The sequence below is a fragment of the Dipodomys merriami genome, unplaced genomic scaffold (assembly GCF_024711535.1).
Source record: "Dipodomys merriami isolate MVZ:Mamm:240054 unplaced genomic scaffold, mDipMer1.0.p SCAF_9, whole genome shotgun sequence".
Taxonomy (NCBI): domain Eukaryota; kingdom Metazoa; phylum Chordata; class Mammalia; order Rodentia; family Heteromyidae; genus Dipodomys; species Dipodomys merriami.
In genome coordinates this window covers 39036710-39058434 of record NW_027206512.1, presented here as the reverse complement: position 1 = coordinate 39058434, position 21725 = coordinate 39036710, and the positions used below count along the sequence as shown (strand labels likewise).

The following is a 21725-nucleotide window of genomic DNA, read 5'->3' as shown; positions in this document are numbered from 1 at the left end:
TTGAACTGTGTAAATCTGAGACAAAGATACAGATATAGAAGAAAGGCAGACAGAGACAGAGAGGCTGTTTCCTTAGCTTGGCTTTGCTTTCATAAAGTACATGACCTCACACTCTGTATGAGCCTGCCATACAATTATATTTGCCACATATATATATATATATATGTATTTGTCTTGAGATAGATAGATGTAATACTATATTAAAAATGCTGAATCATGTTTAATTTAGGATAATTTGGTAAAGACAAATGCGGTGTATAAGTATGACAATAGGAAGGCTTTCTCATACCCTAATTTCTGTGTAAAGCTGAATTTTCGGAGAACAGGAGAAATTTTGAATAGTTTTGTGTCATCAAACTTAAATTATTGACAGAGTTGTTGGTACTAAAGAGCATGGCATTCTAATTTAATATCTGCCTCCCAGAACAGTATCAGCCCTTAGTACCCACTCATTACAGAGCTAAACCCACCAGAACTAATACTGTCCTTGTATATTGATTCATTTTAACTGGATAAACATTCATAATTGTTTATCAAGCATTTGTCTTAACACATTTAATCTTGAAGCAATTCCTGTAAAACAAGGATCATTTTCTCTACTTTATAACAACAAAATGGGGAAGGCAAGGTGAAAAGCTATGAGGCTGAATTAAGCTCTCAACACAGACCTTTCTGAATTCGTGATCCATGCCATTTTCAGAAATTGTCTTTAAAGCAGAGATCTAACAAGAACAATGTGCAGAGATTAACAGACCGAATGTAATTTTCAAAACTCTATCTTAATTTATGTTGTAGGTATCATATTTACCATTTAAATACTTTTATCTGTAATTTTAAAGTTTCTTGTGTAAATTATCTGACAAAATATCCATATACTTCTTTTTGTTGTTATATTTATCAAATCCCCATCAGTTATGGCTGTGTGTCTGATTGGAAGATCTTTCATTTCAAGGAAATGTGACATGTTTCCATGGAGATCAGCTTGAGATAGCCAGTGACGAACTTCTTAGCTATAATTTCACATTGGTTTCTATGGTTTCCAGATAGGGGAAGAAAATGAAGTTGCAGATTTTTTTGTAATGTAAAAAGGTTATTGGAAAATAAGAGATACTACTCAAATTAATGACATACCCCCAGGAAAACAACTGCTGTTACTGAGGAAAAAAACATGGAAGATTTTCTGATATATGCTATATATGTAGGCATTTTTCTATACATGTAATAAATGGAAACTAATAATACTTAAATTTACAAAATGATTAACAGGCCTCTCTTTAAAATGGTGCATTTCCCTGCTAACATTTTCCACAATGGTTACAGTAGTGGATTGTAATTTCTATATCTCTGACTTCACATCTTTAAAGATGTCACACTGTATGTCTATTAGGTCAGTGAAAGAAATGGAAGAATTTTTTTATGTATTTGACCAGAAATATATCTGTGTATACATTGATAACACCTGTGGCTAATATTCATGTGGATTTTGGACAGGTATTTCTATTTTTTAATAAGTTTGAAACAAGAACTGACAAGTAGCAGATTTCATATCCAAATGCCATTCATGTGGCTGCACATTGAAAACAGAATGTGTAATAAAATGTGTAATAAACAAACAATATGCCGGGCGCTGATGGCTCACACCTGTAATCCTAGCTACTCAGGAGGCTGAGGTCTGAGTATCACAGTTCAAAGCCAGCCCGGGCAGGAAAGTCCATGAAACTCTTATCTCCAGTAAACCACTAGAAAACCAGAAGTGGCCACTGTGGCTCAAGCGGTAGAGTGCTTGCCTTGAGCTGAAAAGCGCAGGGACAGCACCCAAGCCCAGAGTTCAAGTCCCACGACTGACCAAAAACAACAACAACAACTACAAAAAACATCCTGTTGTCCTATTCTCTATCCTGCCTTTTTAGCTGCAGTTTTCCTAACAATAGGTATGCAGTCATAGCACCTAGCAATTTCCCATCATCACTTAGAATAAGATCCTGTTGTCTTTCTTAGAATGCCTGAAATTTATCATGAAGTATTGGGAAATTAGTGTATTTTAAAATGATATCCCTGTCATTTGACCAACTTATAGCTAATTATAGGTAGAATGACCAGCTTTGCGACTTCATAGAATCACTGTCGATTTCAAATGAGTAAAACAATCACTTAAAAACTATGAAATCGGGGCTGGGAATGTGGCTTAGAGGTAGAGTGCTTGCCTGGCATGCATGAAGCCCTGGGTTCAATTCATCAGTACCATGAAAACAGAAAAAAAACAAACCTCAAAACTGTGAAATCAGAAAATATTGTATATTTTAATGGTTCACTCCACTTAACTTGTCAATTAGCAGCCAATCATAGTTTCACTAGCCCAGCTTTTCCAAATAAAAGGAGAGTACATGTCTAAAAGAAGATGTTTTGGTAGACATCAAACAAATGTTATATAACTGTCAGGTAATCTCTCACATAAGAGCACAATTTTGCAAACAGAAGAATTATTTTATGGCTGATAATTTATTCAGAGTTCAGACACTTTATTATATATACATATATACCCCTTAAAATAACTTGTGCTGTGAAAAAATATATATGTGTGCATATCTAATTCTATCTTTGTATAGTCATGTATACATTTTTCTCTCCAAATACCTGCACCCCTGTAAGCCTAAAAAGGTAGATTTTAAGCTAATATAAATTTTAAATGCCCAGAATAAAGGTAAAGAAAAAATAAGTTCCTATTAAAAGTACTCATTACATGTCACATTACTCTCTTACCTCCACTTCCTGGTTACTGTACTCTCTTGATGATTGTATCTACTCCTATAGATTTTGCAAAAGATCCTGTGATTCTCTTGTAGCCCCGCCTGAATCCTTCTCCAGAACTTCTAAGCTGTATATCTGAAGAAAAACTGGAAAATAGTTCAGAATTATGTGGGTTTCACTCCCATATATATTGTTTACATTTAGGAAAATGTGTGATCTTTTGAATTTTGAACTTAGAAGTATGTCAATATATGGACCCATGAACAGTTTCCTATTAACTATCACCCAGGATCACTTTTTCCCCCAAAAACTGGAGCTCAATTCTGCAAGATAAACTGACCATACTTCACATTGGCCAACTTTTGCAATACTGTTTAATTTTAGGCTGACCCTGAAGGAAGAGAAAATTTTATTTCTGGTGAGCAAGACATCAAGTTACTGACAGCTATTTTCTCCTATTACTAGAGATGGTAAGAGGTATATTTCTACAATGAGCCATGGCACTACCTATGAATTGACAGGGTAGTCAGGGAATTATGGGATACTAGAAAATGGTAACAAAGGGCAGGCAAGGTGATGCATGCTTGTAATTTCAGCCACTCAGGAGACAGAGATAGAGTACAGTGAATCCAGACCAGCTCAAGGAAAATGTAGCTAAAAATCTGTCTCATAAAGAAAGGTGGGCATAATATAACATTTCACACTTGTAATCCTGGCTACATGAGAGTTAGAGGTACAAAGAATGTAGTTTGAGGTCAGCCTGGGAAAAAAACAAAAGACTATCAGATAAAATAAAATCACAAAGTAAAAATGGCTAGAGGCATGGTTCAAATGATAAAGAACCCTTGCTTAGCAAACATAAAAACTTGAGTCAAATCTTCAGTATAGCCAAAAATAAATAAATAAAATAACGCAAAGAAGGGAGGAAGGGTGGGAGGGTATCATGAAGGGAAAAGAAATTGTTAGAGAAATATGAACAGATTCTACAAATAAGCAGAGCGGAAGATACTTACTTCCCATACTTGGCAGATGAGTTTCTTAAATAATGAAGTAGGTAAAATGTGCCATGCTTATAGCTATAATTTTATTTTCCAGGAATCCTGTGCTTTCAATATAGATGATGATAGAATGACCATAATAACAGGGGATGGAAATCATGTATCAGCTTTATAATATGGACTTTGACTCATCCATGTAAATCTGGTCTAGCGCTTGCTAAATGCCCAACCTCCCCAAAACTGAACAGACCAACACTTTAATATGTGACACCAATTCCTGACAAAAAGGAAGACGATCATCCAGCTGTCAGTACCAAGTTGATTCCACTGTACCTTTTCCATTATGGATAAAGCAGTAGTACTTTGTCCCCATTTTTGTATGTATTTTGGTGTGCAGTTTTATTTTCTTTTTATATTAATCTTGAGTTAATACTAAAATATATGGACTTAAAATATGCCTCATTCAACATTATGGTAGAGCACAAATATCTAGTTTAAATCAACAAATCATTGTATAGCACATGAAGTACAGCAGTGGTTTTGTGGTATAGAAGCACTGGTCTTCTTTTGCCTTTTTCTCACTGAAAGGATGGTAGAATACCTTTTGGAACATTACCTAACACTATCTTGCAAGAGAAAGTCATGTCTACCAGAATTCTGGATATATTGTAAATATGGAGTAAATATATGGTAGTTTTCCCAGAGTCAGGATTTACAGACCTGGAAAGCAATAAATAAATACAGAGTGGTTCATCTCACTATTTTCTTTAGCAAAATATGATCTATTAGCAAAATATGTTTTCTGTTCCCAAGACTGAACTTTACTGGACTATTGAGATTTTAGGTTTCTACTAGGCACCATAGAAATTAAGCTGGAAGTCAAGAGTGCAACCCTGACGGGGATTCTGTGTCTTCTTTTGGGAAGAAAGAATCTTTTTAATTTTATTAATGTAAGTTACATCATTTTACATAGAAGCCTGTTTCACTACTGTCTTCATGTGAAAGACATTTATGATCAGGATGACAAGCTGCACAACTGAGCTTGCAGTAGCTTTCTATGTGTTACCTTAGGTAAGCTTAAACTACTTTTTTCTAGATATTAATCTGCTCTGTTTGACTCTGTCGACTGCCATGCAATCCCTTTAATTTAGTCTTTGTTCTGAGGGGGCCCAGAAGATGGTAGCACATCACGGTAGGAGTGAGTTTATGGGGGAAATTTGATACACCAAAAGGAAGTTCAAATGAGACTGATGTCCCACAATCCATCCCAATAACATCCCTCCTACTAGGCACTGCCTTCTAAACATCCCACCAGTTTCCACAGTACAACTTTGGAGACAAAGCTGTAATATATGGATCTTTGGAGTGATATTAACCATTCAAGCCATATGCTTCCCTCTCTAGTTTCAGGTTTGGATTGACCACAGAGGAAAAGGTATGAGACAGGGAATGTAGACATGAAACTCATTTTATATTTTCAATGTTGTTATAGAGCACTGACCATAATAGCAGCTTCTGTAATTTGTTACTTGTCTTCTAGCTTGCTTTGTTGACAAGAAACAATAAATAGCTATGCAAAAATCCCACTAGTTCTTTTCCTTCAGCTCTTTCTTACTCCTACATCAGAAGAATATTCAGCCCTATGGTAAAGAATACTAACTTCTCTGTAGATCATCCAAGTTATTTTAGAGACAATGACAAAATGGCATAGGTTTCAATTAGTATTCATGATTTTATTTCATTCCCTTCTATTTCTGTTGGTCCTAGTTCACCATTACTTCTCAGCTAGCTGTCTTCCTTTACACCAGACATAGAAGCAATAGCCTTGCACAGGCTTCTACATCAGCTCCCACCACTGTATTTATTCTAATTCTCATAATTAATTCTAAACTACTCATATTGGTTCTGTCTTTCTGATTAAACCCTAATTCAATTTTGTAAACACAGCATGCAAAAAAAATCTACAAATGAGTAAGACATATAACCAAATAAAAATGGCCCAAGAAGCAAACAGTTGAGTTAAATAATAAGGAAAAACAAAAATCTAACTGAGGCTGCACCTCGTTAAAAATCAGAGCAATAGACAGTAGAACATGAGCTACTATTTGTATTCATTAAAGAAGTAAATATTAACATTTCTGATAACTCTAACCCCTTTGGAGAATACATTAGAAACACTGGCAAAGCTTAATATGGACATTCCCTAAAACCTACTAATTCCATATGTAGAAAGAGCCTTAGAGGAATTCACAATAAAACCTGGGTGGCATGAAACCCATGCACCACACTTCACTTACAAAATAGTATTTAGATATTAAGGTTTGAGAAACAAACATTTTGAAGTTCATTGTCTAATAAGAGAAGGACATCTCTACTTAACATAGGCAGTCCTTTAAATAATGCCCAATGATTTCTGCCATCAGATAGTCTTAACCAACCTCATCATAGGTATATGTTTATGTGAGCAAAATGTGGTAGAAATGATAGAATTATCATGTGTAAAGTTAGTAGACTGTGGCTACTGTTTAGGGACCTTGGCTAAAGAGTTAACCAAGAATTCATCAGAGATGAATTCTAGGAGCTAGTACTAATATTGTGAATTAGTTATGGTGAAACTCATATGAGTTTTACCATGAAGCCACATTCAACAAGGTTCTGAGGACTTGAGTGTGTTTGTATGCAAATCCTCCCTCAGAGTTGTGCTTCGAGATTATTGAAGCCCTTTGAAACAATATGAATTACTGTACTAGAAGTACTCAGCTAAATCAGGTTCAGATTCCTGACCACTGAAATTCTAAGTTAATACTTTTTTTATCAGTCCTGGGGCTTGAACTCAGGGCCTGGGCACTGTCCCTGAGCTCCTTTTGTTCAAGGCTAGCATTCTACTACTTGAGCCACAATGCCACATCCAGCTTTTTCTGTTTATGTGTTATTGAGGAATTGAACTCAGGGTTTCAGGCATGCTAGGCAAGCACTCTACCGCTAAGCCACATTCCTAGTCCTTTTTTTTTTTTTTGCCTGTCCTAGGGTTCGAACTCAGGGCCTGGTGCTGTGTCTGGGTCTCTTTGTACTCAAGGCTAATGCTCTACCAATTGAGCCAGAGCTCCACTTCCAGCTTTTTCTGAGTAGTTTATTAGAGATAAGTCTCTCACGGACTTTTCTGCCTGGCCTGACTTTGAACGGTGATCTTCCTGAGTAACTAGGATTATAGGTATGAGCCACCAGCACCCAGCTAGAATTTCTTGAGGTAAAATATAGGTATAGACAAGAATCCCCAGTGTATGATTAAACACACTGGGTGGTAAGTAAGAAGCTACAAAGTAATTTAATGAAGGTTAGCAGGCCTCAAATATTATAATTCTCTAGAAAGACTAAGTAGAAGCCCAACAAAATAAGTACCAAGAAATAGATACTCACAAGGAGGTGGGGAATGGCCCAATGTCAGGGATAGAAGAATGAAGAGGGAAAGAGGGAGATTTCAGGAAATAATTCATTGTATATACCATGGAAATTATAAAAATAAGGAAAAGAGTGGGTCAAAGATGTTAAATGGATTACACAGATCAAGGTGTATGGTATACATAAACTACTTTGTTAAATGGCAAAAAAATCAATATATATCCTTAAATTAAGAAAAGTGAGGGAAGGGGTATGTTGGAAGAGTGCATAGGAATATTAAAAAAGAGGTGACATTAGCCGGGTGCTGGTGGCTCACGCCTGTAATCCTAGCTACTCAGGAGGCTGAGATCTGAGGATCACAGTTCAAAGCCAGCCCAGGCAGGAAAGTCCAATAAACCACTAGAAAACCGGAAGTGGTAATATAGCTCAAGTGGTAGAGGGTAGAGCGCTCGTCTCGAGCTGAGGGACAGCACCCAGACTCAGAGTTCAAGCGTCACAACTGACAAGGAAAAAAAAAAAAAAAAAGAGGTGACATTGATTAACAGCCACCATATTAATAAACTGCTTTTTTAAAGGGCAACTCCTTTGCATACCTAAAGATAATAAAAAATATTCAAAAGAAAAGATCCAATCAAGTGAGTTCATAAGGTTTATGTGTATGTCCACAGAAGGATACCTAGCATGCCATTAAAGCAGAACACATGCTTTATTAATTCCATTTCAAACATGATATTCGTAATCTATGTAATATGCTAGTACTGCCTTAATTGCTTCCATGCACTAAAATGACTATTTGCAACAAATTGTCAAAGTTCAAATGAACTTTATTTCTTTAATTCTTCTATATTTTAATGAACAAGAAAATGCTTACATACCAAGTTGGTTTTAAGACAATTCTATGTTCGAATAGCTAACAATTAATAATGTTTCCAAGTTTTGGGGGTAACTCTTCCAACAGGAGATAGGTTCCATTCTACTCCTATCTGTGTAATATAAACAAACCATGAAACAATACAGAAAGAGATTCCACTGGCTAGCACTGAATTGCCATATTTGTCATGAAAATCTGGCGAGTGCTTTAGGTGGCTTGATCTTGCCACCATTTCCTTAATGCTTCGAATGTTGAGATTACTTAGTGTACTTCGGCCCAAACGAAACATTGTTCTGAGCGGACTGTATTTGGTCTATCTTGTTGAAGAGCAACCTGGAAAAAAACCAGACAAAAAAGGGCAATTGGATTTAGTTCCTCTTTCGCTGAATGTTTTTCCCATACCACTTCTCACAGCATTAATCAGGAATGTGAGTATTGCTATTATGAGGTCTGGACATGAATTTCAGCTTGCCATTTATTAGTTATATGAACATGAATATTTCTAACCACTTTGCCTCAGTTCCCTCAGTATCAAACTGAGACAATAATGTCCAACAATGAATCTACAGTATTAGCTTTTCCATTCAGAAGTATACAATGGTTTACTCTGTACATAGACTTCAAAAATGGCTAGTTTTCCCTAATTTATCCACTAGTCTAATGATGTACCTCCTTCACCTCTCCTTTAAACTCCAAATTTCCATCAGAATTACATGGCAACCAGAGAGTAAGTTACACCTCTTCCCCTTCCTCCTGTTTTTTTCGCTTTCCTGTTAAACCCCCTCCTTCTTCCCTTCCTCTACTTGTGAAACTTACCTTCTCCTTCAACACTGGTAAAATTCTACTTACTTTTAAATTATCTCCCCACGAATCACCATTTCTGTAAAGTCTTTTTCAAATCTAGACTGAATAAGCCTTATCTTCTCAGGACTGCCATACTTATAATAACTCTTCTTGTATATAATTTAGTTAGAGGAATTATCTTTTTTTATAGGCTTTTATTTTAGACCAGTTTTGTGAACAATACAGAGACTTCCAAATATTCTCTACTTACTATATACACACACACACATCTTACAAACTATCAGTGTCTTTCAACAGGATGGGACATTCTTTACAATTGATAAACCTACATCAATACTAATATCACTCAAATTGATAGCTTATATTAAGGTTCACTCTTAACATTGTATACTCAGTGGGTTTTGACAAATGTATAATGACATGTGCTCACTACTACTGGATCATACAGAGAAGTTTTAGTGACCTAAAGAGCCAGGTGCCTGTGGCTCATGCCTATAATCTTAGCTACTCAGGAGGCTGAGATCTGAGGATCATGGTTCAAAGCCAGCCAAGACAGGAAAGTCTGTGAAACTCTTATTTCTAATTAACCACCAGAAAAGTAGAAGTGGTGCTGTGGCTCAAGTGGTAGAGCACTCTCCTTGGGCTGAAGAGCTCAGGAACAGTCCTAGGCACAGAGATAAAGCCCCATAACCAACCAAAACAAAATACACTTAAGTTTCTTTCATGTCTTTTTAGGACTTCATAGCCATTTCTTTTTTGGCATTGAATGATATTCCATTGTCCAGATATATTAATTTATCAATTCTCTACTTGAAGAACAGAAAATCTTGATTGTTCTCAAGTTTGGACAATTGTGAATGAAGATGCTATAGACATCCTTGTGCATATTTTGATATGGACATAAGTTTTTAACCAACTGGGTAAATATTAAAGAGCATGACTACTAGCTAATATAGTAACAATATACAGTATCTAGTTCAGAAGAAACTTCCTAATATCCAGACAAGCTGTACCACTTTTCATTTCCACCATCAACAAATGAGGAAAACATTCAGGCTATCCTTAATAGCATTCAGCCTAAGTGTTAGTGTTTGGACTTCAGTCATTCCAATAGGTGTATAGGTTATTCTATTTCCAGTTCTCCAACAGACATATGAGGTTAAGCAACTTTTTATCTGTTTATGTAATATGTATATCTTCAAATCATTTGTCCATTTTCTAACAGGTAGTTCACTTTCTATTGCTTGCTTTAAAAGTACTCTGTACATTTTGAACATAGTCCAATTATCAACTATGACTTCTGTAACTATGACTTCTAGACTGTAGCTTGCCGTGTTACTCTTAAGAGTTATCTATTATTTCCTCTTCTTGTAAATTGCAAGTTCTCCAAAGCAAGGGATAAATATTTTCTTGTAAGATAAACTGATACAAAAGTATACAAAGAATCTTTTGAACCTGGATATTAGCTGCATCATAAGAAGCTAAAATAAATATCAAGAACAAGTAAAAAATTAGAAAAATCAGCAGGGTGCTAGTGGCTCATGCCTATAATCCAAGCTTCTCAGGAAGCTAAGATTTTAGGATCATGGTTAGAAGCCAGCCAAGGAAGAAAAAAACAATGGCACTCTTATCTCCAGTTAACCATCAAAAAGCCAGAAGTGCTCAGAGCTGTGGCTCAGGTGGTAGAGCACCAGCCTTGAGCAAAAAAGTTCAGGAACAGCATGCAAGCCCCAAGCTCAAGCCCCATAATGGGCATAGAGGAGGGGAAAATAAGATAAGATATACATTTTATAATACCCCAAATGATTTTGTTTTTTAAACAAAATAATTGTTAACTTTTCTTCCTTTGTGTAAGCTATCAACCAGTACTTAGACTTTAGCAATGATATCTGTTAATTGTGGCCCAATGTAGGCAACATATACATAAAAAGAACTCCCAACTACAAATACTTTACTCACAACATAGAAAACATGACCCTGAAATTCTTATTTCTCATAATAAGTAGTACTTTTCAGATTATGACAACCAAATTATTTTCCTCTGAAGTTCAACTATTCAATTTTTTTTTCCTAGTAGTCACAAACCTCTCCACCAAAAAGCACCAAAATCTAATTCGAATTGAATTCAGAATCCACTGCAGGTAAAATGGGTTAGTGTATGACAGGTACAGGCCTAATTCAATACAAAAGCACCTAGGTAACATTTACTTCTGTCTTTAGAAAGCACACAATCAGAGCCTAACTTCTGATAAGTAGGATCACTACTAGCATACTGCTGACTCAGGCCTGCTGATTTGTAACAAATTGAGTCATTACTCCTAGCCTAATGTGAGCTTGAAACTCAGATAATATACTTTGGTTCCAGTGACATTAATTGTACCCCTTAGTGTTCACTGTTTGACTACTCACATATCCGTGAAGCCTTTGTTTTCCATCTACACTAAATTTTCTTATAATAGTGTCTGTGATTATGAATTTTCCTTTAGAAACTCCTATTGTACATACTTAACATTTCATGTGATAATGAAATTCTGTGGTTTTCTCATTCCTTTTATTTCTTGATGACACAAGCAAACCTGTTTCATTTGTCTTTGATTCTACTTTGTATCTTCATTTATGTAACAAATTTAAAAACTAAGAACTCACTGATAAAGGAACTTTTCATATTGTTAAACTCCACATGACATATTTCTATAATAAATTCAATGTGATCAGTGTATCCTAAGCCTTTTACCCAAGGAACTAAAATCACATGAGAGGACATAATAGGTAAAAGCCAATAATATAATACAAGTAAAGGAAACGCTTCTAAGGTAGATGTTTTCTGATGCAAACAGACTATAAAACAGATTTCTCTAGGCACTAAGAACAAAGTAAGGATTCCCTTATGCTTGTGGCAATAAAAGTTCTGTATAAATGTAAAAAATTAAAGAGAGTGAAACACTCTATGAGAATACAGAGATGATTGATGGTGCCATCTACTTTATATAGCAATGTAGAAGTTCAGCTCAGATCAAAGCAACTTAATACTGGACTTAAATTTAACTGTAATAAGACTTTAATAATAATAATTTTACATCAATAAAGGCCATACTAACAAATAAAGCAATAATGCAGGAAAAATATGTTTTATTGAGTCTATTCCTATGTGGTAAGACACTGTGGCAGGATTTTACACATCTGGTGATTATTCTAATTTTACACACATGAAAGCATAAAAAAAGGGAAATGACAGAACAAGATATAAACACAAGTCCTCCAATTTTAAGCTCAATGGATCTTTTTCAACTGTATTGTTTCTTCTTAAAGTACATTAAACTCTGAGCCCTGAAAAACAAACAATATGGTTTCTAGAGATGGCCTATCCATTGAAAATGATTCCCAACCATCTATAATCACGTACTACATAGTGACCACTACATACCAGGGCCTGGGTTCTGGGCCAGTGGTCAATATGCATGCTCTCAAGAAGTTTATGGTACACTTAATGAATAAGCTGTCATAGTACAAGAAAGGAGACAGACAAGGTGCTCTTAATTCAGGTAGGACAGCAATTTTCTGTCTGGGTTTTAGAAATTGTCTGGGATCAGTACCTAGACTTGACACTAAAAAATGATTTAGAAATACAAGAAAAATTAGGAAGAAATGTATAGATGAAGCAGCAAAAGCAAAAGCACAGAGAGGCCTGAAATACCCTGCGGACAGGTCAATCTGATTGAGCATAGTAAAACATTGCAGTCTGAAGTGAAGCAGCAAATGTCCAACAGATAAGCCTGGAGAGAAAAGAAAGGACCAGAATAGTAAGGATTTATAAACTTTGCTATGGTATTTAGACTTAATTATACAGGTCTTGGTTACCTTACTGGAAAAAAAATTAGCTGTTACTATGAGTTGGTGAAAATTATTAACACTGAAATTTTAGTTTTATGATAATATAAAAAGACAAGCAAAAAGCCGGTGCTGGTGGCTCACACCCATACTCCTAACTACTCAGGAAGCGGAGATCTGAAAATCGCAGTTCAAAGCCATCCCAGGCAGAGAAGTCTGTGAGACTCTTACCTACAATTAACCCCCAAAAGCTGGCAGTTCAGCTGTGGTTCAAGTTCATAGAGTGCTAGCCTTGAGCACAAAAGCTCAGGGACAGCACCCAAGCCCAGACATCAAGCCCTAGAACTTAAAACAAAAAACAAAAACAGAACAGAACAGACAAGAACAGAACAAAACAAGAACAGAAGTCAAGAAAACAGTATAGAACCAAATAATGTAGTTTCTCAGATTCTAGTGCCTCTGGTTTATCTTTATTTTACATTTCCGCCACACTACTATAACAGTTATTTGTCCCTTATCACTGCACAATAATATATGAAGCCTGATATTTAAATAATGTGTTCAGAGGCTAGATCTATTTTCTGATTAAACCAGACATTAGTTTTTCCTCATCTATCACAGTGTCTCTATAACTTCAGTTTTCTATAGATGATGTACTTTTATATCATTTTATTCAATGCAATGGTAATTTAAGTTTAAGAAAATACATCCTGCTTTCCCCCGATATTTAAAACATTGTGCAATATAATTTAGCTGAAACATTTACATCTATCTGGACGGACCACTGCTTTTTCTCAAGAAAGTAAAAATGAAATTTTAAAATTGAATTTAGTTCTTCTCAAACCTATCAGATCCTAAGAATCACCTATAATCCTTATTATAAAATGAAAATTTCTCGGATCCATTTGTAAGAGGAAGTTCCATGGACTAGCTTGAGAATCTAAACTTTTGAACATTCTCAGGAAAGTCTTTTTATCAGACATAGATATAGAACACATATTCAAATACTAAGATTCCAAAACAGAACATCATTTTAGGAAAGCCACTTATTGTTTTAGGCCACTGAAGGAGTACAGTAATAATGAAACCAACCACCATGGTGACTTAGAAAACAGGGCCTAAGAAATCGGAAAGAATTATAGAGACTCTCCCCCGCCCCTGGGAATAGGTTGGTCAACATTTGAAAGCCTTTTAAAACATCAGAAATCCTAGTAAAACTGGTGTTGTATAAAGGATGATGTATTTTCAAAACTGTGGCTCCTAGACAACATTACTCAAATATAGCAATCTCATTTCCACCTGCTTTTATTTCCACTCTTTCTACAGCTACAGACTATCAATGCAATGTAAGAAACAATAAAAAGGCAATCTTCTTGAAATGAAAATACATGTTATATAACCTGCAGTGTCTTCAATTCATTTATGTATTTATCAGAAGAGTCTGATGCTCAGTGAGAGATTAAGTGTACCTTAAGTGCAAATTGTCTCAGATCAGAACTTCTTAAGCTTCAGCTTTTTCATAAGAGGAAATATAGGAACCTTGAAAGATTCACCAGTGCTGGTAGAAATTCTGAACAAAATGGCTCAATTTTATATGTAATGGCATCTTCTCCTGAGTCACTGAATTAATATAACCATTTGAGTGACTCTATGACATATGTCACTTCATTAAACCAAAAAGTTACGTAAGTAAATGCTACCTGAATAAGCAGAACAGATCAGAGACATAAATCTGCAAGCCAGGTAAAAGAAATCCCATCATAGACAAAGAACTTGTAAGTTAATGTTCTCTAACAGTAAATATTATCGAAAGAGTAAAGAGCTGTGAGGCAGGTATTCTCCCTCATATTCTTCTCATAGTCAAAATATAAAGGACTAAGCCATCCTATAACATATGGAAAGATAAAATATTAATAATGTCCATTTGAGAATAAGTACAGCACATACCCTATTTCTTTCATGGACTTGGTCATGTTAGTGTAGTTCACTCATTGTCTTCATTTTAGTCACAAAGGTATTTAATTGTATTCATTCTTCTTTACTAATAACCAAAAGGGTAAAACACCAACAAAAGTTGAGAGTTTTTCTTTATGTTACACTGCAACTCACTTGCATGCCTTCAATAATTTCCATTTTGTTTCCTGTTAGACATTACATATGCTCAGAACATTTACTCAAAAGAAATATCCTGATCCTGTCTATTTTAAATATGAAAATAAGTGATTTTGTTTTAGGCAATGTAAAAAAATGGGCTGTTGTGGTTATTACTCTTAAAGGTTTTTGACAAAACACCTGAATAAATATGTATCATTTCTACACCAACTTGGGATAAGAAAAAGCCCATAGCTAAGATAAATATAGAAACTTTGAGAGACTTTTAACCACATAAAGTTATGAAAAGTCATTAAGAATGAAAAGTTATTAAGTCATTAAGAAAGTGAGTTACATGATCAGTTGTACCATTATGACATTGCTTTAATACAATTGTAGTTTGTAGAGGAATATATTTCTGTAAGTAACATAAATTGGCTATGGAACCTATTGTAAATGTTTTGATGAGAAGTAACAAGGACATAAATGAGTACAACTACCAATTAAGTCCACAACATATACTGTCCTCTTGATACAAACATCGTAAGTTTTTATCTGGTCCTTTTATTTATGTGGCAAGACATAGCACATTAGTATTGGCACTGGAGATAACAAACCTATAAGCCTCCACTCCACTGAATACCACCGGAATTCTCAGAAACTGATAATATGAAGTAGAATGCAATAATTTATTGATTAACTTTGAGATAAGGATATTTCATTCCAGTTGCTGGAATATACAATTTATCTCTTAGTTTTACTAGCTTGAAATTTATTGCAAACACAAAGTAACTTCATGTCAGTATTTCCTCAGTCCTTCTGTTAAATGAGACTGTGAACTCAATTGGAGTAAATATGTAGGTAATAAAGTAAAAAAAAAAATTAAGTGGTTTCCAAGCATCTATTGTGTTGGTATACACAGTGACTCCTTAAGAAGGATGGTACTTTCTAAACAGCTGAAAATCTTTACATATTTCCACAATGGATTATGATTTCTGAATACCTTAGGGAAACACAAAAGGATCCCTCTGTGTCCCCAGTGCTGTTACATCACCAGGAATTTCCAATGGCTTACTAATTCCAAGGAATTTAACAAATCAAATCACTTCTGTGGGGGGACTTCTAAGATGTCTAATGTATCTAGTAAACCCCTGGTGATTTACTACTGAATCTGGTACTGAATCTGCTACTGAATCTGGTATTCATTATGTTACTCTGGTTTTCTATAGTTTTAATATCTGAGTAGACCTTTCTCCTGTCTTTGCATCTACATTATTTCCCAGGTGCCTTAAAATAGAAAGGAGGAGTCTTTGTAGACCCCATTGAAAATACAACAATGACCTCTCATTGCATAACTTGAAATTTTCATTTAAATCTAAAATGAATACATTAATTTGCCTCTGGTATAACTCTGGTAAAACCAAACATTAAAATGTTTGAATTTGAGATATCAAAGACATTTGACACTGACAACTGTTGCTATTTTAAATTAAAAATTTTTTTTTAAGTCGTGGGGCTTTTACTCTGGGCGCTGTCCCTCAACTCTTCAGCTCTAGGCTAGTGATTTACCACTTGAGCCACAGTACCACCTCCTAAAACCCTGTTTTTAATTACCACCCAGAAATTAAGGTGCTAAGGATACTGTATCTATAAATTAATTTCAAATAAATTTCAAAATCAGATTATATTAGCACTACATGTCAATCTTCCTCTTCTTTCTTAAACCTCCTGATTTTTTTTTACTTTTTATTTTTTTATTGTAAAGATTCTGTACAGAGGAGTTACAGTTACATGAGTAAGGTAATGAATACATTTCTTGCTGAACATTGTTACCTCCTTTGTTTTTCTCCTTTGTTTTTTCCATCTTAGATTATGTATGCTTTCCTAAATTCTGCTCAAAATACGTTCACAAATTAAACCTTTATAAGGAAAGCTTTCACCCTTCCCATTACGTGTACTACTTAGGGAAAATTTCATTTGATCAAATTTCATTTGAGAAGAGCATTTCACAATCTAGAAGAAATAACTGCTATCTTTCAGGGGAATTCTTTTCTTCTTTTGCGTTCACAAAATTTGAGAAATTCTTTGAAAACTTTTAACAAGAACTTGGCATTTTACCTCTTTTAGTCCTTCTATCTTAGTCATTACTTGTGAGAAGTCATTTTGCCATAGGGGCTGATTTGGATAAATGTATTTCCCCAACCCCTACCCCTGCAGATGCCTCAGCAGGAACAGGAAGAAAGGACCTAGGCACTTTTCCAACCCTCAGGGCACAGGGCTTGCTTTAGTGATCTGATATTTTAGTTTAGTTTTTATGTTCCTAAGGGAAAGATACTAACAAATGAAATAAGATTTGTTGGGAAAATGGAGGGGAATGGAAAAGGAAGAGGTGAAACTCAATCATCAACAGGAAAGGACTGTTTATTTGAGGAACAGTGAGGGGCAAAGAGGTTGTGCAAGGGACTGGGATTTGAGGGTGAAGCAGGAAATAAAAAATGGGTTATGGTCTCTTGAGGCACAGGACCATGTCCCTGGCCAGGTCCACAGTGGAATCCATGGAATCCACTTGAGGTGTGGTTATTGTCTCTGGGGGCCAAGGTTGGAATGAACTACCTGCCAACAAGCACATGAGTACACACCTGGTGCTTTGTTTGACCCTGGGGAATAAGAAAGGACTCAATCCTTCATATTCCATCTTTAAATACATAAAGAAATTGGGAGAGGCAATTCCCTCAAGATTGAAAGAGGTTATCTGAGAACATGCAAAAGAAATTCAGAATATAGATACTTCCTTTTGAAGTAAGGAGGTGAGGTCTGGCCCGAGCCATATTGGTCACATGGTGGATGGTAGGGTCTGGCATCTTGTCTTCATGCTGGGGGAAGGAACCACCCCCACCCCCCCATCACCTTCCTCCCAGGTAATGGCCATGCCCGGACCCCTGGAGGCAGGGGAAGGCACTTGGCTGACAGGTTACTGAATCTGTCAGTCCAGTACCTGGAACTGGAAATTTCCTGAGGATCTGCCCCCAGTGGCTGACCTATTTAGACCCAGACCAGTCTAGCCATGGGACTCCATAACACATGTGTGTGTGTCTGTGATCGTGTTCTGTGCCCTGTCTCCTGGCTCATCTCCAGTCGTCATGGTGTCCCAATTCAGCTCTCCATTGGAGCTGAATTGGCTTGTTGGTATTGTTCTTGTTATTTCTCTCCTCTTTAGCATGTTTCCTAGCTGTGTTGTGTGTATTTGCATGCTATAGGTTTTATAACAACTGGTGCCTGCAGCCTGTTAACTGTATAATAAAGACTCCAATATTATATATTTTAAAATGTGGCTTCTGGGTTGATTTACCTTACACTTTCAAATCTTAAACAATTCCATTAGATTTCTAAGTTTAAGAAGGAACTAGGTTTAAGCAGATGGGCTGGGAAGGTGGCTCAGTGGTAGAGCGCTTGCCTTGTATGCATGAGGCCCTGGGTTCGATTCCTCAGCACCACATAAGCAGAAAAAGCTGGAAGTGGTGCTGTGGCTCAAGTGGTAGAGTACTAGCCTTGAGCTGAAGAGCTGAGGGACAGTGCCCAGGCCCAGAGTTCAGGCCCCATGACTGGCAATAAATTATATATATATATATATATATATATATATATATATATACATATATATATTATCTTTAAGAGTCCTACAAAGGAGGTGCCACTCAACAAAGTGCATTACAATCCAGTGTATCTTGATACATTCTCATCCACACTTTTCCCACACACTACTTTTCCCTTACTTATCTTATTATAGGTTATATATTTAATTGTTTTGCTCTTTGACAAAGCAGTGTATCTGTCCTTTTTCCTGTTCCTGCTGAGGCATCTACAGGGGTGGAGGATGGGGGAATAAGTCTACTGAAATCAGCCCTTATAGCACATGTATTTCTCATTTATGTGTACAAAGTGTACATTTATGCGTACAATACATCTTGATCTGTGTCATCACTTCAAAAACTTCACACACAACCCCCTCTGACCTCTTCCTTTATATTTCTCATATATATCCCATATATCTGTGGTATAGATAATGAATTCTTGCCTACATTCTCCCCTTTCCTAGCTTCATTCTTCTATCCCTCTCCCCTTAGCTCCACCCTAGCCTCTTTTGGGTACCCATTTCCTGGTACTCTTAAACTAAATTAACCCAATATAACCATTTGAACGTTTATTAAATAGAAAAGTAAAACTTCTATGCAAATGGCCCATAATTTTTACACAAACATATACAATGAATACAGTTTAACACTACTGATGATAATGGCAGAGTAGGCTTCCGTACATTTATGTTACTTCAGTGATTAAATATAAATAATCAGATTTGAACAAATCAGTGATGACTTAATTTACCCTTTAATGTATATAGCACTTTTTTGGCAACTGCCCTTCATGATTTTGTGAGATAAATATATATTAAGGGAAAAATTCTAGGGGTTGGTTCAGTTGAGCACTGGCTAATGAATGAAAGTGTCAGCTACCCTTTTTGAGTCCCAGGCTTTGACCCCCTCCCTTCTAAAAAAGAACAAATTTTACACCATCATAATATATGTTAGTAGAACAAATAACAGTTCCCGCAATGAGAAGTTCAGAATGATTTTCTTGACTTGTACTGCATTAACATCACTGATGTGTTCCTCCCCATAAGTCTTCTCTTCCATTAGCTTCTATGATTTCCCCTGAGTTTTCTCCCTATTTTTTCTACGGCAATTTCTTTATAAATTCATCTTTCTCTAATAGTTCTTTTTTTATTTTTGGTCAGTCATGGGGCTTGAACTTTGGGTTCTACAGCAGTACTAGTCTACCTTCAAACATGGTCCTTAGCAAAGTTCTTTTTGTTGTTGGTGGTGGTGGTGGTGGTGGTGGTGGTGGTGGTGGTGGTTGTGGGGCTTGAGCTCTGGGCCTGGGTGCTGTCCCCCAGTTCTTCAGAGCTCAAGGCTAGCACTCTACCACTTAAGCCACAGCATCACTTCTGGCTTTTTCTACTTATATGGTGCTGAGGAATTGAACCTAGGGCTTCATGCATACAAAGCAAACACTACCACTGAGCCACCTTCCCAGCCCCAATGTTTTCTATCTTAATAAACATCACATTCTCACTTTTCAATCTTGATACCCACAGAAACTCAATTTATTTACAGTATGAGAAATAAGTATTTCAAATATGCTACCTTCTCTTCAAGCTGTCTCTTTGTAAGTCCAAATTCTCTTTATATGCTTCCTTTGAATGATCTCACACCTCTCTCATTTTCTATCCTCAACCTATTCTTCCAACAGCTAACAATGTGACCTTCTAAAAATAGAAACATTAACTATATTCTAACACTGAAAACTCTCTGTAATACTGCTTGTGTGATAATATACTTGACATTTTTCAACAAAAATAAATATAGTACACATGTTAATGAATTAACTTTAGTTTACACTGTAAGGGTTGTCAGTATTTGAACACTTCAATTGAAATCCACATTGTATGAACTGCCATTTATGCATCTGCCATATAACTTTAGAAGTTCTAAACAGGAGGCATGTACATTGAGACCTTGAGGCAGAAAATGAAGCAAGTGTGAAGGTAAGCTGGAACCAGAGTTAAATTGGGAAAGGTCAACAGGATTCAGTAATGCAGAATCATGCATCCAAAGATTCTTGACTTACTTGTAAGCAAAGTGATTTATTACTATCTTTTATGTAACCTTCCTGATAACACTGTTCTATTAAAACTGAGATAATAGATATTCAATCAGAATTCATTGAAAATCTGGCTACAGTGATAAAGATAATCTATTTTAGATATCTTATTTACTTTCTTATATTGTGCACTGAAAGACATAAAATATAGAAAGCCTAGTGGCTGACACAGTATTTAGCAAGGAACTATACAGAATGATTAAGAAGAACAGGGTGAAAAACAAAATTTGAAATATTATAAATTATAATTAAAACAAAAATTCAATGAGTGAGTTTAATGGCTAACTAGTTACAACTGAAGAGAGAATTAACAACCAATATATATACCTTATATCTGATCCAGAATTCAGCAAATATTTGAAAATGTTTTTGATGTGTCTGAATTCGGAAGAGAACTCAGAATTACAGTGCTGAGTTTACATGGAGGTACATTATAGTAAAATATGCCTTTTGACTGAGCCTCCCGGGGATTTCCTCCTTTCTTCACCCTTAAAAACCACTCTGCCCTTTAATTGCTCAGTCACTTGAGCTTTCTGCAAATCAAACACAAGAAAACTTGGAAGGCAGATGAGCTATTTACATAGCAAACTAAACGTTTTTCCTTAGCAGGGTCTCAGTTCTCCCTCAATCAGAGCATTTAAATTCTAAGTAAGAAGGGAAAAAAAAGCTTTAAAATAAACCCTTTGTACAATCTGCTTGTCAGCAAAACCAGTAGCAGGAGGTCACCTAAATGGTAACAATATAGTTTCCTACTGTTTCCATGCAGCCAAGGTATCCATTAAAGAGCTGGCACTGCTTCTTAGAGCCATATTAGAAATGGCTTTTACTAAATGCACAATTTCTTCTTCCTTTCTTGTATGGATTATATTGCTTTAATTGGTCAATCTCTCCTACTGTGTTCTCTTGGTCCCAGGGCAAGTGAGAGCTGAACTGTTCCTGCATCTGTTGTAACTTTCTCTCCTCATAAGAAACTGTGCCATAGAATTAAGGTGAAGAATACATTTTCTATGGGCTATTACTTCCATTTACTATTTTATGACTAAAAAGTGAATGTTTGGACTCAATATTCCCAGATGCTTGAAACTCAAAAGCCTTATTTCTTTGCTCTAGGGAAACAGATCTCTGGTGGCAAACATGATGAATTGCTTTTGTTATGACCTTCTCAGACCTTTAGAAGTACTAAAGATTAAAAACCAAGACAGCCCAAGAGAAATCAGAAAGTCCAACTATTGGTCAGACGTCACTGAGGTCAGTAAAACAGAAGGGAC

The 21725-nt window shown here is 35.9% G+C and overlaps 1 long non-coding RNA gene across 1 annotated transcript in view; it reads right to left on the bottom strand.

Annotated features, from left to right (window-relative positions):
* Positions 1 to 8299: 8299 nt before the first annotated feature.
* The window catches only part of LOC138820598 (uncharacterized), a 103847-nt gene continuing 90421 nt past the window's right edge, over positions 8300 to 21725 (bottom strand). Inside the window, exon 3 of the long non-coding RNA XR_011369933.1 lies at positions 8300 to 8349. This is a non-coding gene — a long non-coding RNA (uncharacterized lncRNA). The remainder of the gene's footprint in view (positions 8350 to 21725) is intronic.